General features: G+C 44.5%; 1 protein-coding gene across 1 annotated transcript in view; it reads left to right on the forward strand.

Moving 5' to 3' along the window:
• Positions 1-3,184: 3,184 nt before the first annotated feature.
• LOC133344183 (uncharacterized) overlaps positions 3,185-21,180 on the forward strand; it is a 78,224-nt gene continuing 60,228 nt past the window's right edge. Inside the window, exon 1 of the mRNA XM_061554202.1 lies at positions 3,185-3,269. The gene's annotated coding sequence lies outside the window, so the exon portion shown is untranslated. The remainder of the gene's footprint in view (positions 3,270-21,180) is intronic.

Consider the following 21,180-nt stretch of genomic DNA (forward strand, 5'->3'; position numbering starts at 1 on the left):
ACGCCAAATAGAGATCAGAGGACAGGGGCCGTCCATAAATGACGTCACGCACCTAAGGGGGGGGTGGGGGTCAGACATTTGTGACGATGTGTGACGAGGGGGCGGGGGGGTTGAGAAATGTGACGTTACATAAAAATGCGCAAATTTAAATAAATATAGACAACACGTTCTACTTAATGAAATAGACTTTTTAATAAATGTTTTCTCCTACAACATCAGAGTGCAGCGCCACATTAAATACGCACTACAATGACAATAGTTTAAAGTGATTTGAAGCATGTTTTACATTTTTTTGGGGGGGGGGGGGGGCAAATCTTTGTGACGTCATATTTGAGGGGGGGGTCTGACTTTTTGTGATGTCGTGTGACGAAGGGGGAGGGGGGGTCAAAAATCGTCCAAAATCGCGTGACGTCATTTATGGACGGCCCCACAGTCGCCGGCACCGTTGAGCTGTTGACTTTGAACCTGGGGTTTCAATTTTAGGTGATGATCTACACCGGGTGGATGGTTTGAGCATTGTCATCAGTAACTGCACAAGCATTCTGTGATGCAAAATGTAGCTTTTTCATAATAATATTGTCGTGTTGCTTCTTGCGGCGTGGTCAGACATGATGCCAACCATCACCCATCCAGAAATGCAGATATGCACAAAATATAAAAGATGTGGTCTTTAAAGTTATCATATTGTGATAGCACCACCATCTGTTAACCATAAATAATAATAAAAAAAAAGTCAAATATATTTTTAGCAAACTTTCTGATTGAGAGAAAACAAAACTTACGTGCCAGTAAAAGTCTCATTTGTCAAAAACGTAGTTTGGGATGATGACATGTTCAACACATTCTGCATTGTTGCATTGTGAGAGGTGGGTGCCTTCATCCAACAGTGGTTAGAACATGGCTGCTGATGACGACGGCGATGACACATTGTGTAAGATTATTATTTTTTTGGGAAGAACAAAAAAAAATTCTCGGAAAAATTAGGCTTTTTTTTGGAGGACTTTGCAATGCATTGTGGAACTTTAACCACACGGGCGCGCAGGACACACAGCGGTGCCAGTCACAACCGTCAGGAGCAAAGTGACACCGGGCAGCAGGTGACCACCGCCACTACTACAGGGGCGGACAGATCAAGGTATCGTGGTAATCTTAATTTGCTCTCGGTGATCGTCAAATGTTGGTGAGTCTCTTTCTCTACGGGCAATGTGTCACTTGATTTTGTGCGGATGTTCAACTGAGGGGCCATTCAACAACATGGGCTCAGACCTGTTGTTTCTGTCTTGTGCCACAACTTTGTTCTGCTAGGGGAGAGGTCTTTAACTACTTATTCTGACAACGTGTTGTTTATGAGAATTGGTTTTACCCTTTCTGGCAACAAAACAGGCGTTTAGATGTAAAAACACCAAACAGAAACCTTTTTTGCGAGGAATCATGTCTGCATTAAGCAATCAGTTTCAAAGACAAAGCATATATTACCAGAACATACTCTTTGGTTCTTTCGGTAAAGTCACGTAGGTAGAAAATAATAGATCACGACGTTTCGATCGCAACACAAGCACTCGTCATCAGGTGGGACAACCACAGCAAGAAAAAACTGCTGAATACCAGAGCATGTTTTTGTGTGCATGTTCACCACACGTATGTGTGGTTAATGCAGACATGATTCCGGCGTTTTAACATCTTAACACCTGTTTTGTTGCCAGACAGGGTAAAATAAATTATTATATTTTGATACTGGCCAGAAATGTCCCATAGCGTGCTGCTTCAGCGAGAGGATGATTTTGGCCAGTGTATCAGTAATAGACCTTCCCTTTGTGGAAACTCCAACCGTGATGCACATCAGCTGATAAGACAATGATAACAATAAAACAGTTGGTTGAACTGATAATTGTTAGATTTAATACTTTAACACGTACTTGCATTCATAGCGAGCCATGAATTATAATTATCAGTCGTTGTGGGTGGTGGGGCGGCGGGGGAGTGGGAGGATGGTCAAAACATGGGAAATGCATACCATGTAAATTAGCCGATAGAAAGATATGTATTGTTTACCTATGAAGGCGGAGAGTGTGTCCGACTGCGGCCACATGGGTTACTGATCAGCGACGAGTGAGGGAGGAGCGGTTACTAATTAAAGTAGCGCACTGTTAATGAATGCAGCGCACGGCGGCATGGTGGAAGGGCCACCCCCTTTGAACTCGTTTTCAGCTGGTGGTCTAAACGAATTATACGGCTACACGTTCAAGCTCTGCTTTGAGCTGGTGGTCTAGACAAGGCTGAGAGCACTTGCACGCTCAATGTGGTGTGGTCACATGACATACAAGCGAGGCGTGTTTGAGAGTCGTGCCTTCCTGCTGTTTGTGAGCAGCAGTGCACCTTTGGGTCCCGTTATTATCCATACGTTTCCAGCTTGCGCACATTTCCCTCTGTTGATGGGTTTTCTCATAAATTGCAGAAATGTGTGGGATTGGAACACGTGCACTTAATACTCCCACGGGATACCGAGAAAACTCTAATCCGGAAAGCGGACTTGTTGTGCAAGATGGTCCTGGCTTCTTATTGAGCGTTCCATCTGAAGAATTGTCCCTTTTCCAACACTGATTAAACACATTTTCCCCATCATCTCTTTTGGAAGTTTGGCTCGTGATATTTAGCCGTCAGCCCCGTTGCGCGTGTGTGTGTGTGTGTGTGTTGCCAACAGTGTATGATGAACCACGTTGGTTAACCTGACCTTGATTTAAATGTTTGTGACAAGCTTTTTACACACACCACGCAATTCGTGCCTGCTTGCGCAATAGCGTTTAGAGAGTGGAATGCTGGCTCCCACAGTGTGTGCTGCAACATAGGCACTGCTGCAAACTATACAGCTTTCCGGAAATCATGACAGTACGGTGAAGCATTTGCAAATGATGTTCATAATTGTCGGACACATGCTAACAAATAGTACAGTACTAATAATAATTATGTCGAGGAAAGTCTCACTTAAGTCTAAACACTTTTCAGGCCGAAACTGCATTGCGATGTCTGAGGCTTGCGTACATTTTCTCAACGGTTTCGCATGTTTACGTAATTTCTCTTTGTTTAGTTTCACTTGTCAAGTGTGTTTACATCCGGTTGCAATCGAGAATTCGCTTTGACCACTGCGGAACTCTGCAACGCAAACTCTCTGTGCGCATAAGCCCGAGGCGCGTGCAAGCACGTGTCTTGCGCAGCTCAGCCTGGGAGAGCTCGTGACTTGAAGAGAAGACGCTCGTTTTGGTCAGACGCAGGTAAGCGCGCAGTCGTGTTGTGTTTCGGTCCCGCGGTCAGGCAGGGATGCTGCTGCTGCTGCTGCTGTGGTTGTATCGTTTGGCACACTGGACTAGCTATCCAGAGGAGGTCGCCGGTTCAATCTCCTGGCGCGGAGCGGTTGACTGTGAAGCGGTGTTTTGAGCCTCGTCTCAAATGGTGTCCTCTGGTCTAACACCGTTTTGAGACGAGGCTCAAGTCTCTGGTGTGGACCAATCAGTTTCAAGGATAATGCATATATTATCATTGTATGTTTTTTGTTTGCATTCTGACCACAAGTATTGTGGTTCATGCAGACATCATTCCTCGTAAAAAGGTTTCAGTTTTGTTGCCAGAAAAAAGTGGGAAAACCTATTCTTATATTTTGTACTGGCAAAGGAGGTCCCATGATGTTAAGCGGTGGTTTCTTCTTCACGTGGGGTTGCATGCTGTACCCCCTGGGGGTGAGAGATGCCCTTTCTGGGGGTGCGAGACATGGCCAGGTTTTTTTTTAGAAGCACTAGCATGTAAGTACAACTTACTTTTTCACTTAAAACTTTCGTGACTGCAGGAATTCATCTTCTTGGTTCTTTCGGTAAAGTCACGTAGATATAAAATAATAAAATAAAATATATAACGTCGTGGGCTTTTTTGCTTAAATTTATATTTTATTATTTTTATTTTATTTTCTATCTACGTGATTTACCGAAAAAAACAAGAATACAACTACTTTGTTTCATCAAACCTACGTATTTATTAACATTATATAAACACGTTTACGACTGAGAATCAAAGGGTTGCAAGGCTGCAGTAAAGGTCAAGAACGTGGCGCGTTTCTTCAATGCACCCTCCTGTCACCCAGCGATATCAATGGGCAAACCACAGGTGATCGGTAGGAAACGTGTGGTGGGGATACTTCCAAGACGTCTGGCCAGCGTGGAAGAGTAGGCCAAATACCCACGAGAGAGAGAGGCTCTCTTTGAATTCCCTCTGGTGGAGGCCCTTCTGCCAGCAGTGGCGTGAACAAGCGATTGCAAGGCTGCGCCTTCACCTTTTCTTCAATAAGACATACAGTCTTCTAGGTTCTTTTGGTAAAGTCACGTAGAAGGGAAGTAATAAAATAATAAAAATAAAACATAATAAAATAATTTTATTATATTATTATATTATTTTATTCTTATATTATTTTATTATGTTTCATTTTTATTATTTTATTACTTCCCTTCTACGTGACTTTACCGAAAGAACCAAGAAGATGAATCCCTGCAGTCACGAAAGCTTTAAATCGAGACATACAACACCACGAATGGGCCGTTTAATGGTTTAAAGGTCTGCACATGTGGGAGGTGTTTAAAAAATACATTCAACTAAATATTTGACTGTGCACTCGTGCGATTAATCGGGACGGGGTTTATGTTACAATCCTTTTAGAGAGTTTATTCCAAGATTGTTTACTCTGTGCCTGTGAATGGATATCACTAAAGGCCTCTTTAAGCATGTGTTCTGGGCCCTATGTTTCAAGCTTCTTGTCAGCATGCATTGTGTTTGGCGTATGCGGTTCCAGTTCTTAAGACAGAACACTAAAACAAGAATCAAACCAACTCAACATTGTGAAGCTAGTACTATAAGTATGGCTGGCATTTTTAACATATCGATGCTGAAATGTATTTATTTTTATAACTAAGGCGTTTTCCCTGCAAAGCCTCGTTGAGTCTCAGTGCACTTTCAGGAGGGTCCTGTGTTGGGATTTTTTCCCCCAATTCCATCAGTGAGTGTTGTGCTTGTGGGATGAAACCGGAATACCGAGATTTAAAAAAAACCCTTGCAATACGAGGATATAACTCAAACAGTTCACTGCTGTACCCCCATCTGTCAACCTCGCAGCCCTAACCGAGCACGTCTGCGATTCCCTGGCAGTCTCCCATCCAAGTGCTAGCCAGCCTTAAAGCGGCAGAGCTTCTGAGATCTCAAGGAGATCGGACGCATTCAGGGTGACTTCGTTGTCGGCTTACTGTCATTTAATGTATGTACGGATGTTGAACTTATTTCGCGACCGTACGTAGCCGACCTTGCTGATCGGAGAAGGTACAACAGACTGGACACAAAACAAGTTTTAAAGAAATCAGTTCTCAATCGAGACGAGTTTAGTATAGACACTACACGTGTTTACCGTTCAACATTAAATATTTTATAATAGAGGTTTTTTTGGGTGAGATCGCGTAAATATATAAATGTGTCGTTAAACCCGTCACCACCCGGCACAGCGAATTAGTAAGGTTTGTCACGTAAACAGAACGTGCTAATTCGTCACTAGTATAGCACACCGGTGTGTTGGAGAGCCAAGCCACAACATTTACAATCCGAGTTCGACGTTTCGCCAATAATTACAACTAGCTTCATCAGGCGACAGCCATATTTGTGGAGAGATGATATTGGTCGCGAAAGCGTACGTATTAAATCTTCATTCTCTTCATGTTTTATGAGCATTTTGAACGCTGTTTTTTGTGTTTACTTAAGGCTGCAATTAATTGAACCTCAAATACAAAGTATCTCTCTCTCTCTGCTGCTAAGTGAATACAGTCACGTTCAGGTCTCGCCGTTTTGACCTGCGCCTTTGGCATTCTCTCTTCGCTTCCGCAGCTGCGTTCGTAGTCGCCGTCCGTTCTGCTCACTGGCTGGATGATGAATGGTGTGCAATCCCCCAGTCGCTCTCTCACTCTCACTCTCTCTTCTTCACCTTGTCCAAAAGCATTCGCTGTTGTGCACTCTTCGGCAATCACTCGAGATCGATGGGTTCGCGACCGGCACGTGGCGTTGTAGGAGTTCCTGCCGAGGTCGTGGTGTGGTTCGATGCGTTAAATGGTTTGGCCCGATCTCCGGGGTTAGGTGACACCCTGTCGTACAAAATAACCGTGTCAACGTGGTAAAGGAAATAATTGCAGATGTTTTGTGTGTGTGTGTGCGTGTCAATTGTTGCATCCTCGTACGACTACTACTACCACTGTTGGTTCTTGAGTTGTAGATAGAATGACGAATACATGTCTCATTACATTGAGAGTTGTAAGATAATTGGGAGTGCCAAGAGCGATACAATACAACGTAGATTTATGCTACGTCTGAATGTGATCACATCTCAAAATTCTGTACAAAAACACTTGGAATATGAAACTATGAAAACATGTTTTTTGTAAACTATCTTTCTTATACCAGGTAAGGTCCATTGAGATATGTAGTTGTTTTTGCAGCAGCGACTTGGCCACAAATGATAGTTCAACGAAGTAGCTTATCATGTTTAAATTGAAAGCAGCCACATACTATAAACGCATGTTTCTAAATGTGGAGAGGAAAAACTGGTGGACCCGGATAAAAATCCACGCGACCACGGAGAGAGAGAGAAATGCAAACTCCAAATATCAAGGCATCAGGGTTAGGATCGAACCCACGACCTCCTGTATACCAGGCGAAGTAGTTAACATCTTACCACTGCGGAGCCCATACTTATTTTGTGGAGAGAGGTAGTCAGTCATAAGCACATGATATAAAGGAAGACCATGAGTCTGGACTTGAACAGGGGCAGTTAGTCAAGAGCATGGCTTGAGGAATAGGCGTTCCAGACTATGGGGGACAGTGGAGCAATACAAGTTGACAAAGGGCTTCAACTGAAAGCCGTCATATCAATTCTAAAGCTCCCAATATGTACATAGAAGAACGTGTACTGTTTGGCATAGTATGTTGTTTGTAATTGGCTCGTGCGACCTCCTCTGGCCACTAGTGACTGCTACAGAATATTGTCTCGTGTTACGACATGTTTAACATTTTGCGGTGTGCGCAGACAAATAATGTATTTTACAGACCACTTTGAAGGAATATTTAGCAGTTTCATATGTTTTATTCCAAACGTGAACACATGTAATGTTCACATTCCCATACATTCTTCACCCACAGAAAAATACAGTTGACCCATCGTGGGTGGCACTGCCATTCTGAATTTTTGCCCTTGAATTAATTTTAAACGAATGTTGTAGTTGTTTGTTTTAATCTCCACATGTTAACAGCGAGAGTGAAGTACTTTCACACACGTTATTGTACACACGCCGAAAGGATTCTGAAACGTGCAAATTAACATTTATCTCTGTACACGAGCAACACATTACACACTTGTTTTTTTTTGGACCGCTGTTGCAGGAAGTGGGTTTTGAGGGTGACTTATCACGCTGATGAACATGGCAGAGAACTGCCACGCTGCTGGTGGCACGTACGGAGAATTAGAATTCGTCATCAACAAAAAATGAAATCATTTTTTTTTATCAAACAACCACCCCGGCCACTGACTGGGCCTCGGTTCTGATAAAGCACGCAGGGCGCTCTGCCACAGCATCAGTCGCTAAAGAAAACAGCAACAGCGGGGATCTGAGGTAGGTGGCACCGTTTTGCTATTTCTCGATTGAGTGGCACAGTTGGCGAGCCAAGGCAGTGTTGCTGCTGAGGGGCAATGGACGCATTGCACCATGCTCGTGTTCTATAAAACTTTTCGTCAGAATATGTGTTCGTACTGCAGGAGGAATCCGATGAGCTGTAAAGCTCTTGTTCGCAGATGTCCAGGCGGGGCGGGTCAGAACGTTACAACAACAAACAAGAAAATGTACGATAGGAGTGCACAGTGTAGGATCGGTAAGCACATCACTAAAAAATAAACACAAGTAAAACGAAACGATTTTTTTTATTTTACCAGGAAAAGCACACTGAGCTATTAGCTTCCATTTTCAGAAACGACCTGGCCACAAATGATAGCTCAACGAAGTGGCTTATCATCTCGTAGAAATGTATTGTAGCCAAACTAAATAATCTAACCTTCTTGGTTCTTTTGGTAAAGTCAAGTAGAAGGGAAGTAATAAAATAATAAAATAAAACATAATAAAATAATTCTCACGACGTTTCGGCCACAACGCAAGCAGCCGTCCTCAGGTGAAGACCAGGTCTGTCGGGGAGACAGCGTCTGAGAATTATTTTATTATGTTTTATTTTTATTATTTCATTACTTCCCTTCTACGTGACTTTACCGAAAGAACCAAGAAGATAAATCCCTGCAGTCACGAAAGCTTTAAATCGAAATTTTAATAATCTAAACTTTGCGACGCTCAAAACTGGCATGCTGTGATGATCGTTCCAATTGTGGCTCCATGATGTGACTGCGTGTGCCGTGCCACATGCAGCCCCTTGTCAGCATCCACTGCTGGATGAGAGCTTCTCCATACCGTAGTTGGTGGTCGTGAGGGTGATATGACCGCGTTTGGTCAGTGCTCATTGGTTAAGGCGAAGGAGCATAGAAGTATAATACAACTCTGGATTATACTCCACTGCCCGGCTGCTGCGCACAATGTAACCTCGAAATCTGGCATTTGTAGTATCTAATAACTATCCAGGCTCCAGCCTGCTTAGCTGCATGAGGCTCCATGTATTTACGAATACTTATCAGTACTGTACTGCGGTGTAATGCATATGGGCACCATTTGTTTAAAAAGTGTGGAAGTTATGTGCGGCATATTTACACAAACTGGCGTGCATAAACTGTTACTGCACTGAAATTGACAGTCACTTCTTAAAGTATTCATTACATTAGTTTCCTGAAGTTTGTGACATTTTTATTGGAGTCTCGTAATATTAAAAACATGATCCAGACACTCAACAATTACTTAATTCATATATTTGCCCCTCCGATTAGCAAAAGAAGTTCAACATACATACTATACTTACTCTGCATTACACTGCACAAGAGTAATGTAGTAGTAATAGAGAACATTTGTATTGTGATTGAACATATTAACGTACTTGGAATCTTACATAATTACGAAAACTTCCAGTCCATTCTCAATCCACTGTTGGACGAAGGCCTGGCCACGCTGGATCGGTCACGCGGGGGTCGTTTAGCCATACTTCACCGCACCGGTCGTTAGGGGTTCATGAAGGCAGGAGGATCATGACGACCGGATCAGATATTTTCACGAACGCGGGCCGCAGCCAGGAATTGAAGACAGGCAGACGACTTTGCGGGGTTCATGGCGCAATGCGCTAACCACTGTGCCAACACTTCACTCACTTTCCAATCTTTAAATGTACACGTAAAGTTCATTATTTTTCAACAAACAAATGGTATTAATGCGCAATAGACGAGGTACAGAGATGCCAAATGTAGTTATTACACCCCCCAAAACAGACAGTTAAGAATACTTAGCCTCATTCGAAATACGTTCCTTTCGAAATGTAGGGAAAATGAAACGCATGACCCAACAGCGAATGTGACGAATCTTTCCTGTGAAGAACAAAAAAATATATATGTCAGCATGGGAAAAAAAACACGCCTTGCACGGGGGAAGTGGTTTCTCGACGAAAGCCCTTCCTTTCTTGTTTCATCCGTTTGGAAATGAGGCTGCCTTTAACACTCAGCACTGTATTTATTAAAACGCCGTTGATATTTTTTTCTTCACCCTTCACATGTTGAGAGTTGATGTGGCTGATGTAAAGTGGATTCTAGGCAGTGTGCCTGGACACTTTTGACTTCAGTTATAATCATCATTATTATTATTACGACCATGTCTGAATCGAACTCGCCGGCACAGTGCAGCGGTAATTGTTAATGCTACGGCTCGAGTGAAATGAAAAACGTGAGTTTTTGAGTTGTTTTCATCTCTCTTTAGCCTGCTCATTTCCCCGTGTTCACTGAAATGGCCACGACCATCGCTTCTCTGTCGCAGCAGCTCGCAGCAATCCGAAAGCTTCGCCCTCTCCTCTCGTTTCAGTACTTTGGCGTCGGTGTGGAACTTTGTTTTTGTCAGACTCTGAAGACTTTTCTGTCTGCCAATTCATTCTCCCTCGCCTCCGAATGTCCTATTGGAGACCAATGCGTGTGCGTAACAAATTGCAATTCATAAAGTGACGAATTCACCTTTCTCAGACAGCAACGTCGGTAATACAATGAGAAACGTGTGCACGTTACCTCTGTACGTATTACGCAGTCAATGAACCCTTCTTGGGCTCTGTTAGCCACCACGCGTTTAAACTGTTTCGCGAAGAGACGTGTGACTAAACACATCCTCGTACCTTACGGGGTATGCGCGTTGTCACATTTGTTTTAAGTGTTAACAGCACAGTTTTCAAGATGCAAAGTGCGTGTCGCTAAGTAGCCTCCGACTGATCTCAGCCAGAAATGAGACGCAGATCCCTGCAGGTGAAAGTCCGCATCGAACCGAACCCCCAGCAAGGCCATCTACTTAACGACGAGAGAAAATTCACACGAAATGTCGTTTTCAATGAAGTCTTCCAGACGTAAAATGATATAAGCTTTTAATGAAGAAATACAATTTTCTAATTCAAAACATAATACCATTCAAAGATGTTTCATTTTAAAGCTTCAAAACGGAGCATCGGGTGCTTGCGTGAATGCGTCGTTCGTGTGCAATTTTTTTCGTGATTTTCCTGACTTGTGAGGTGCGTCTGCGAACAACCTCTAGTAATTGGCATAGTCTACCTAAAAGAAAATAAAGCATTCTCCAGAATTCATAAATGCAAATTTAAATAAGTTCAGTTCATTTAGTAAATCTGCTAGAAAATTAAGTTGACGTAACAAATTGTCTTTTGGATCTGCCAGTGTCCATGACCGTTCATGATTGAGCTACCTGGGACTATCTGGGACTGCGTTCTGGACAGCAGGGGCAGCAAGAGATGTACTGTTGTCCTCTACTATACAATGCTTTCTATGCTCCCACGTATATGCACCCCGTCTTCACCAATCCACACTAAAACCGGCATTGTGAAGTACGCTCAAATAAACCTCCAAAATCCCACACAACCTGGGCAGGCCCTCGTCCAACAGTGTTTTGACAACTGAGCTGGATGCAATAATTAACAGGGACTCGCCCTTATATTTCATGTATATATTATGTTTTTTTCTATTTTTACAGGTAAGGTCCACTGAACTATATAGCTCTTTTTTAGAAGCGACCTGGCCACAAATCATAGCTCAACGAAGTGGCTTATCACTCGGAAATGTACAGCAGTCGCCAAATACTCTAAACGCGTGATGTTGATTCTAAACGTGGAGGGAAAAACCGGAGGACCCGGAGAAAAATCTGCGCGAGGGAGAGTATGTAAACTCCAAATATACACCAAGCGTCAGCGTGGGGATCGAACCTATGACATCCTGTATACCAGGCGAGGTAGTTAACATCTCCTAGCCACCGTGATGATGATGAGAGAGACACGCAAACTCCAAATACACAGCAGGCATCATCAGGGTCGGGATCGAATCCACGCACTCCTGTATACCAGGCGAGGTAGTTAACATCTCCTAGCTACCGTGATGATGATGAGAGAGAGAGAGACACGCAAACTCCAAATACACAGCAGGCATCATCAGGGTCGGGATCGAACCCACGCACTCCTGTATACCAGGCGAGGTAGTTAACATCTCCTAGCCACCGTGATGATGATGAGAGAGAGAGAGAGAGACACAAACTCCAAATACACAGCAGGCATCATCAGGGTCGGGATCGAACCCACGACCTCCTGTATACCAGGCGAGGTAGTTAACATCTCCTAGCCACCGTGACGCCCATTCCACAGTCACATGCCAGGCTAGGCCACAGTCCCGTTCTGCTAAATCACAGGCTCTCCAAAATACGCACTTCCCCATCGCCCTGCAGCGATCTGCACCCAGGTATGGCCTCACTCACTTACCAGGTGGTGTCTGTTGGGGCCGTACACACCAATTCACACCCCCGCCCCCCTCATCACTCTGAAGCCTTCTATGAAATCAATGAATAGCCATCCGCGCCGTTTAACACCTGTGGCCATTTTACGACCGCCTTTGAAATTAACATTTCAGTTTGTTGATGGGCCCAGCGCGATTGAAATCTCGACAGCCGCACGGAGAGCGCGATTTCTCGTCGGCTCACGGTCGCGGGCTGGGTTGTTACTGGGCGATACAAAGCAATGCAATGCACCCCTAAGTCGTGACTTGCTTTGTCATGTCCTGGTGTTGATTGTCTTGCGGTGAGACCCCGGTGAGTCATTTTATATATTTTTTTCTCCAAAAAAAGGGTTACATATTTGAAATCTCCATTCTGTCTCCTGGATTTTGTCCCCCCACAAAATGTACTACGGTAATTCGCTTGACAGCATTTGTAGGTCCCAAACCAGGCGTTTTTTGTAGTTATTGTTGGGAACATCACCTTTGGGAAGTAAATTAAGGGCAGCTGCAGCCACACACGCGGTCGGTGAAGTTGTTCGCTTGGGGTTGGCAGCGATGCAATAAACCCACCCCAAGCATCGTCGTCAGCCACTCAACTTATTGACCAATTCCTCTCGCGATGGCTTCCCATGCTGAGTCCGGTTCACTACTCCAAGTCATGCCACCAACACTTCCCTATTTGTCTTCCTCTTGACCTTTAACCTTCGATCTCCACCCGCAGAGGAAGTAGGGCCGGCCCGGACTGCATGTCCACCACGTCTTCTTTCTGTCACTTCATCTTTCAACGAAAATAGCAGTTGCAAAAAAAATTACTCGTCAAATTACTCAATCTTAATTTTGGAGCTTTCGTGACTGCAGGAATTATTTTTTGGTTCTTTCGGTTAAGAACACATGTGCCGATATGTGTTCTCTCTCTGTGTGTCCTTGTGATGTCTGTCTGCTTGTATGTCTGTCTATAGTTTTCTAGTTAGATTTTTGTTGCTATTTCTTTTATGCCTGATGATGATTGCTTGTGTTGCAATCGAAACGTCGTAATATGCTATTATTTAATTTATTATTTTATCTTTAGACGTGACTTAACCGAAAGAACCAAAGTCAAATTACTCGTCAAGCACTGTACTGTTTCAAGTTCAAGTTCATGTATTAGGTATAGCCCTGTGAGCCATTCGGCTCTTGAATCGGGTGCAACCGCAACAAACAAAAAACAATAACATGAACAAGAAAACATCTTAAAGTGAATATGTGACTAAGTGCAAACAGAAAATCCAAGAAAAGACAGCAAAATATTCCAGAAAAAGCACTGTACACCAACGCTGTGTGCAAAAATCCCAGTGGGATGCAAGTCAAAAACAACAACAACAACCACAAGACAACTTAGATTAAGGCCATCAGTCTTACTTCGTACTACAACAAACAAACATGGCCAAACCAAAAAACGTTTCGAAATCACCAAAATAAAGCAATGAAAGCAATGAAACAGTGATGGTTAATGCGCCGAGTGATAAATACCTGTACTCTTTGGTTCTTTCGGTTAAAAACCAAAGAGTATGGATTCCTGCAGTCACGAAAGCTTCAAATCAAGATAAATACCAGGTTCAAATGTTATTGGCAGTGTTTGACGTTTACTGGTGGACGCAGACTGCCTTTCTCAACCCCACTAAACGGCCGTCTTTAATACTTACCCATTGCAAAAATAGGGGTTTGGGCATGTGGAAACACTGTACGTCTGCCAGGGCTGATGTTCAGCATTTTCAGTGTTTGTCTTAATCCGCCATGTGGTTGAGTTTAGAGACATCTGCTGAGCAGAAGGCTGGCCCTCTGTTTTGGGGCTGTGGTGTTTACAAAAGCACGCAAGCACACGGCCAAATCACCTTAAATGCACCCAGTCCCGTGAGATGTGAAAAACGAAGCGTGGTTATGCTCGAATGGATGCCCACTGGGGGATTTCCAGGTGCTGTAGGCGTGGGGCTGTGATATGGCCAGGAGATGGCCACGTCATTGCTTCAGATATCTCTCGCTTTCCCTCCACATGGAGCCAAACATTATAGTATAGAAATCAACCAAACATCCCAAATGCCGGACTCCCGTAGAACATACCCTTGAGATCCAGCCAGGCTTTCTTGGGTAAATGTATGCACAGTATGGATGTTGAACTTCCTTTCGCACCGTACGTAGCCAACCGTGCTAGTCGGAGGTCCGGGGGAAGGACAACAAAACCATGAATGGCGTTGCCATTGTAACAGAGGTCGCAAACAGGTTTTGGTTCCTTACCCGTACCCATACCCGGCCTGCACCAGGGTCGCAAACGGGTACCCGTACCCGATACCCGGCCGGGTACGGGTAGCCGGGTATCGGGTAGGCTACGGGTATTGGGTACCCAATTGCAACCTCTGGGATGAAGCCATGTTGCAGGCGCGGGTGGGTTGATTCTAGGAACTTGAATTGTGAGAAGAGACAAGACGTTGGGAAATGAGTGACAAACGGTGACTCACCAGTGACTCACGGTCCTACCCGTACCCGTACCCGGCCGCACCAGGGTCGCAAACGGGTACCTGTACCCATACCCGGCCGGGTACGGGTAGCCGAGTATCGGGTAGGGTACGGGTATCGGGTACCCGGTTGCGACCTCTGCATTGTAAGCGAAGAGGATAGCAGTCAATCGCAGTCTGGTGCATTGAGACACAAAACTTGACTTATTGTTGCTTCCCATAAATGTGTGGCCACCAAACTTCCCGCTCTGGCCAGGACAGTCTTGGTTTTAGAGAAAAACGTGTTTGTGCGTTCTTGCGTTCGGCGTTTTGTCCCCGGTTTAACATTTCCTAACCTGACGCCCAACTCATGGTATGGGCGAAGATCGAGCATGGATGGGTCGGCGTAGGTTGTAGGTAGGGCTTATGGGGCAGTGGGTAAGGGCCATCAGCAGGAAGAGCAAAGTCGCTCACCCTGTAGGCGTGGCTATGCGAGTTATTTGTTATAGCCCTGTGAGCCATTCGGCTCTTGAATCGGGTGCAACCGCAACAAACAAAAAACAAAAACATGAACAAAAAACATCTTAAAGTGACTATGTGACTAAGTGCAAACAGAAAATCCAAGAAAAGACAGCAAAATATTGCAGAAAAAACACCGTACACCAACGCTGTGTGCAAAAATCCCAGTGGGATGCAAGTCAAACAACAACAACCACAAGACAACTTAAATTAAGGCCATCAGTCTAACTCTGTACTACAACAAACAAACATGTCTAAACCAATACACTGGGGCGTGACTGACATTGAGAGGGGGCTTCCAACGATCATTTGTGTCCCGGTTGAGGCCGCTAGAAACCTGGTGGCCTTAGCCCAAGTGCCCAATTGTTAATTTGACATTCAGGCTTTAGCGACTAATATTATCCATAATAGAGGGGTTTTTTTGGTAAGATCGCGTAAATATAGATGTGGGGGTTTAACAACGCATTTGTATTTACGCAATCGAACCCAAAAAAGTATTTTATGCCGAATTGTTTCTTGTTTTCCAGTTAGCTTGGAGCACTGCTCCACATGGCCATCTATCTGACAGTGGCCGTACTTACCGCATGTGTGGAAATTGCCTCTAGAATGTTAAGGCCAAGCCCTTTGAGAACGTGTGATTGTCGTCAAACCTGTGGGACAATGTCCCACGTGCATAATTGTTGGAATTCAGAGACTGTGTCAAAATATTTAGGGCTGGAACAATGCATTGATTAATTGATTAAAACCAAAATAAAATTAAGCTCACAATACACACGCATCAAAGCGCCTGGTCAGCGTGTTGCGTTCCTCATGTAATCTACGCAGTGAGTTCATGCCACCCCCTGCAGCCACTGACATTCATTGCAACGTAAAACACACGCAAATAATTCTTCAGAATCAGAATCTGTAATTATCCTGTAGAAATACGATGAGCTATGAAGCTCTTTCTTTTTTTTACTGATCTGCAGTTAAAGTGAATAGAATCGCGAACATGATTCGTTACAATTCATCAAATCACCGGAGAGAGAGAGGGGGGGGAGCAAGACAGTGGGCGGCGGGCGTTGGGGGTGAAATTCTTCGACCCCATACAGACTCAGGAATGCTGGCAGGAAAGTGAATGAATTGGCAACGCTTAATCGCTATCCCAGGGGGGTGGTTAGAGAGCTGCGATCCGAGCCCAGCGACCTGCCTTCAAATCCTGACCACGGCGAAAATGTATTTTTAAATACATTTTACGAGGTAAGGCCCACTGAACTAAATAGCTATTTTTCAGAAGCGACCTGGCCACAAATGATGGCTCAACGAAGTTGCTTATGAGAATAGGTGTTCCCCTTTTATCTGGCAACAAAACAGTTGTGCTGAGATGTTTAAACACCAAACTGAAACCTTTTACAAGGAATCATGTCTGCGTTAACCACGATGCTTGTGGTCAGAATGCAAACAAAAAACATACTCTGATAATAGATGCATTGTCTTTGAAACTGATTGGTCCACACCAAAGACAGCTTTCTTTTGAGCCTCGTCTCAAAACGATGTAAAGAAAATGCATTTATTATCAAAGTATTGTGGTTAATGCAGACATGAATCCTTGTTAAAGGTTTCAGTTTGGTGTTTTAACATCTCATCACCTGTTTTGTTGCCAGAAAAAGGGGAAAACCTATTCTTAGATTTTGGTACTGGCAAAGGAGGTCCCATGATGAAGTTGCTCATCATATGGGAATTTATAGCAGCCAAATACTCTAAACGCATCCTGGTTCTACATGTGGAGGGAAAAACCGGAGGACCTGGAGAAAAATCCACACGGCCACGGTGAGACCACGGGGAGAACACGCAAACTCCAAATATAGAGGAATCATGGTCGGTATCAAACTCACGACCTCCCTGCATACCAGGCGAGGGAGTCAACATCTCACCACCGTTGTGACCCATCAGTGGTGAGTGACCTCTGAACCGATCCTGGGCCCCCCCCACCCCCGTTTCCCCACGACTTATTTTATCAAACCACATTGACGCTATATGGAAAAAAAGTGCATTATCATAAACAGTTAAAGAACCCCCAGTGTATAAATAGATTTAAGATATGGAAGGCAATATAAATGTTAACTTCCACTAAAATGGAGGGGGGGATGCACATTCTTGTTTACACAGCCACAAGACAAAGATCCCCCGTATAGCCTTTAACATACTGTTGGGGCAAGTGCTGTTTGCGAGTATGGACTCCATTGGAATTGTGACCCTTTGCTCGCGGTCACCTCAATTAAAGAACCCTCGCTCCTTCCTCTGGGGGTCTCGTGGGACCGGGCATCAGGGCCAGTTGTAAAAGCTTACAGGGCGGCGGTGGGGTGGAGTACAAAACTAAAATAAAGTAATCTCAATCTTGGGCCCAAATCAACAACGTCAATGAATGAGATTTGTTGAGTGTGTTGTGTGTGTGTGTGCGTATGATGTTTGCAGCTGTGATGTTAACATTGCAATACGTTTTCATGAAATCATTACTGTTTATTTTAAAAGTGTGCACCATGCAAACGGGTAATAAAACGAAGTAATTTAGAAGTAAAAGTACGTGTATATAGTTTGTAGTATTGTTCCTCAACGTTTAGGTACTTAAATCAAAAGTCAATCATAATAATCATTTATAGCCCCTTCTATATCCACTGCTGGATGAATGCCTCACCATATCGTATAAGCTATAGGGGGGGTGGTCTTACTATAAAGTGTTTTACCGTGGTTGTCAGTGCAGGTTTAATATATGCGAAGAGCATAAACGTTGGAGCATAGGGGTACAAGAAAACATTTAAAGAGATGAAATAAAACTTCCACCATATTAAAAAAAAATCCTGCGGAATACCAGGGTTAAATGTTTACACTTCATCAATAATTGTATTGCAATAATTGATATAAGACGCGTAATTTGAGCGAAAGTAATTTTGACTGTTTTCTAATAAAGGTTGAAACCGTTAATGCAGGGGTCGGCAACCTACGGCTCCGGAGCCGCATGCGGCTCTTTACGGGCTGCTTCTTGACGATGAGTACGTATGTACTCAGATGCATTGCGGCTCTTGAAATACTGAATTTTGTACCGAATTGGAAAGAAATGGCTCTTCTTGTTATTTTGGTTGCCGACCCCTGCGTTAATGCAAAGTTTACCCCCCCAAACTGCCCACGTTTAGCAATTTACTCTTTCCCCTTCAAATACTGAACAAATTAACTCCGTTCCACGCTGCACCAGCCCGATGATTGTTAACCACGTTGACCACATCCCACGTGACGCACTAAGCAATCAACGGCGGTCCCCACCACCCGGATCACGTGTGCACGCGCGCACGCACGCACGCGCAAACACGAACACCGAGATCTCAATCTTGCATTTAAATCGAGCGGAGTTTGGTAAACCCCTGCGGGAACACATTCCTGCGGAGGGAGCTGGTAGGAACGTTGGGTTGCTCGGTCAATGGCCAGGGTCAACGGCGGCGTGGTGTATTCCGCAAATATGGCCGACTGTGAGGGTGGGCACAAGCCGGCGTGAGTAGGTTAAACGTTGAGTTTTATAAGGGCACCACGGGGTGACCAGCCCCTCCCCACCCATCCCCACCCACCCAGCCCCTCCCCACCCTCACCACCCAGCCCCTCCCCACCCAGCCCCTCCCTCCCCACCCAGCCCCTCCCTGCACGACGGACGGACACAATAATCCCTGTGGGCTGGTGTAACCAGGAGGTTCCAACCAGTATAACGATGCATTAGGTCTGCTCGTCTGCCAGTCTGTAGCAGGGCGTGAGTCCACACTTAACTAAAACTATCTTTTATTTTAGCAGGTAAGGCCCACTAAGCTAGATAGCTACTTTTCAGAAGCGACCTGGCCACAAATGATAGCTCAACGAAGTGGCTTATCACGTAGAAATGTTTACCAGCCAAATACTCTAAACCCATTATGGGACCTTTCTTAGCAGTGTTAAAATTGGTGTTATCCTTTCTGGCAATTAAAGAGGTGTTACGATGTTAAAACACCAAACAGAAAGATTTTTTAAGGAGGCATGTTACTGCATTAGCCACAACAAAAACCAACATGCTCTGGTAATATAGGGGCCGTCCATAAATGACGTCACGCACCTGGGGAGGGGGGGTCAGACATTTGTGACGATGTGTGACGAGGGGGGGGGGGGTGTGAGGAATGTGACGTCACATCAAAATGCGCAACTTTAAATAAATATAGACAACACGTTCTACTTAATTAAATAGACTTTTTAATAAATGTTTTCTCCTACAACATCAGAGTGCAGCGCCACATTAAATAGGCACTTCAATGACAATAGTTTAAAGCGATTTGAAGCAAGTTTTATTTGGAGGGGGGGGGGCAGAGCTTTGGGACGTCAGATTTGAGGGGGAGTCTGACTTTTTGTGACGCCGTGTGACGATGGGGCGGGGGGGTCAAAAATCGTCCAAAATCGCGTAACGTCATTTATGGACGGCCCCATATGCATTCTCTTTGAAACGGATCACACCGGCTGAGACAGCCCGAAAACCCGGAGAGAGAAATCAAAGTCCACGCGACCACGACGAGAGAGACCAAATATACAGCAGCAGCAGCAGGCATCATCGTCAGGGTCGGGATCGAACCCACGACCTCCTGTATACCAGACGAAGTAGTTATATATATTATTTTGTTGTGTTAAACATCTCGCCACGGAGTCGCGCACTCCGTGTAACAGTAGTCACTTTAAGCGGCAGACAGATGATGTCTTGAGACGTTCCGCTTCGCGTTCGAGAACCGGGCAAACACAATCGACGCGTGGACACCCCCAGGCAAGCCACGCCAGGTGGCGGCACACTCTCACCGACCCAGCAGTTGTTTTTGTCCCCCGACCAGAGCCGCGCAATCGCTGCTGGATGTATTTGCCCATTGCAATATACCGCATTGCTCCTGGTGAGTATAGTGTTGGTCGAAAGGGGCATTCAGAAAGCCGCGAGTTTCGCTGCCTCCATTGCCGACGTTGTTCCCACTGCTGCCAAAATCAGCACCACGTGCGGGGAACTCAACGCGGAGTTTCATGCGCGGCGATTCGTCGTCTCGGGCATTTGTGGAGGTGTTTGTTGTTGTTTCTTTTTAGGTTTGTACGTAGCTTGAACACCGTAAGTAGCAGACCGTGGTCATCGGAGGTGCGTGGGAAGGACAACCAAACTGAACGCAAGAAGCGGTTCTTAAAGAAGTGCGTTTCCAAATCGTGATTTAAAAGTCCGTGGCTCTCGGTGGCTTCTTAATATCGGAAGAGCGTTCCAGACGGCCACAGAAGCGCATATGATCGAACGTGGAAGTACGGGGGGGGGGGGGAATCACACCATCAGTGCGAATGCACGAAGACCAAATTAACATAAATAAGCTTGCAAATTCCAGAAGAATAAGAAGCAGAAAATTGCACGTAAAGTCACCTACCAGTTGTTTAAACATTCTCTTTGGGTTTTTTCGGTAAAGTCACGTAGGTAAAACAATCAATAAAATAAAATAAATGAAAACAACTAAATTAAATCACGACGTTTCAGGGGCAACACAAGCTTCCTTCATCAGGTGTAAAAAAGGCACAGCGAAATACCTGATGAAGGAAGCTTGTGTTGCCTCCGAAACGTCGTGATTTAATTTATTTGTTTTCATTTATTTGATTTTATTGATTGTTTTACCTACGTGACTTTACCGAAAAAAACCAAGAAGTATGAATCATTGCAGTCACGAAAGCTTAAAATCTAGAACAGTTGTTTAAACTTAATTTGGAGCTTTCGTGACTGCAGGAATTACTCTTTGGCTCTTTCATTCTCAGGAAGAACGTAATCAACCAGGTAGGGTGTTGACTGTTATGTTATCCGACTCCCTGTTGTATTACATTACATTTCTAAGTATACTAGATTTGTGTTTCTATTTCATTTATACCTGATGATGATTGCTTGTGTTGCAATCGAAACGTCGTATGCTAGTATTTAATTTATTATTTTCTCTTTATACGTCACTTTACCAGTTGTTTAAACTTTGACTATTTCGGTTTGATCGATCGCTGCTGTGACCTGTGCCCGTGGTTCGAAGGCTTCCGCAGCCAATGAGACTCCGCTTTGTATTGGTCACATTCAACATCGATACAAGCTGCATCCCCCACTCACAGCTTCACTTTACCCCTTTGATGAGACCTCTGCGATGC

This window comes from Lethenteron reissneri, chromosome 19, assembly GCF_015708825.2.
Source record: "Lethenteron reissneri isolate LAM-NWPU_2019-01 chromosome 19, ASM1570882v1, whole genome shotgun sequence".
In the NCBI taxonomy this organism is placed as follows: domain Eukaryota; kingdom Metazoa; phylum Chordata; class Hyperoartia; order Petromyzontiformes; family Petromyzontidae; genus Lethenteron; species Lethenteron reissneri.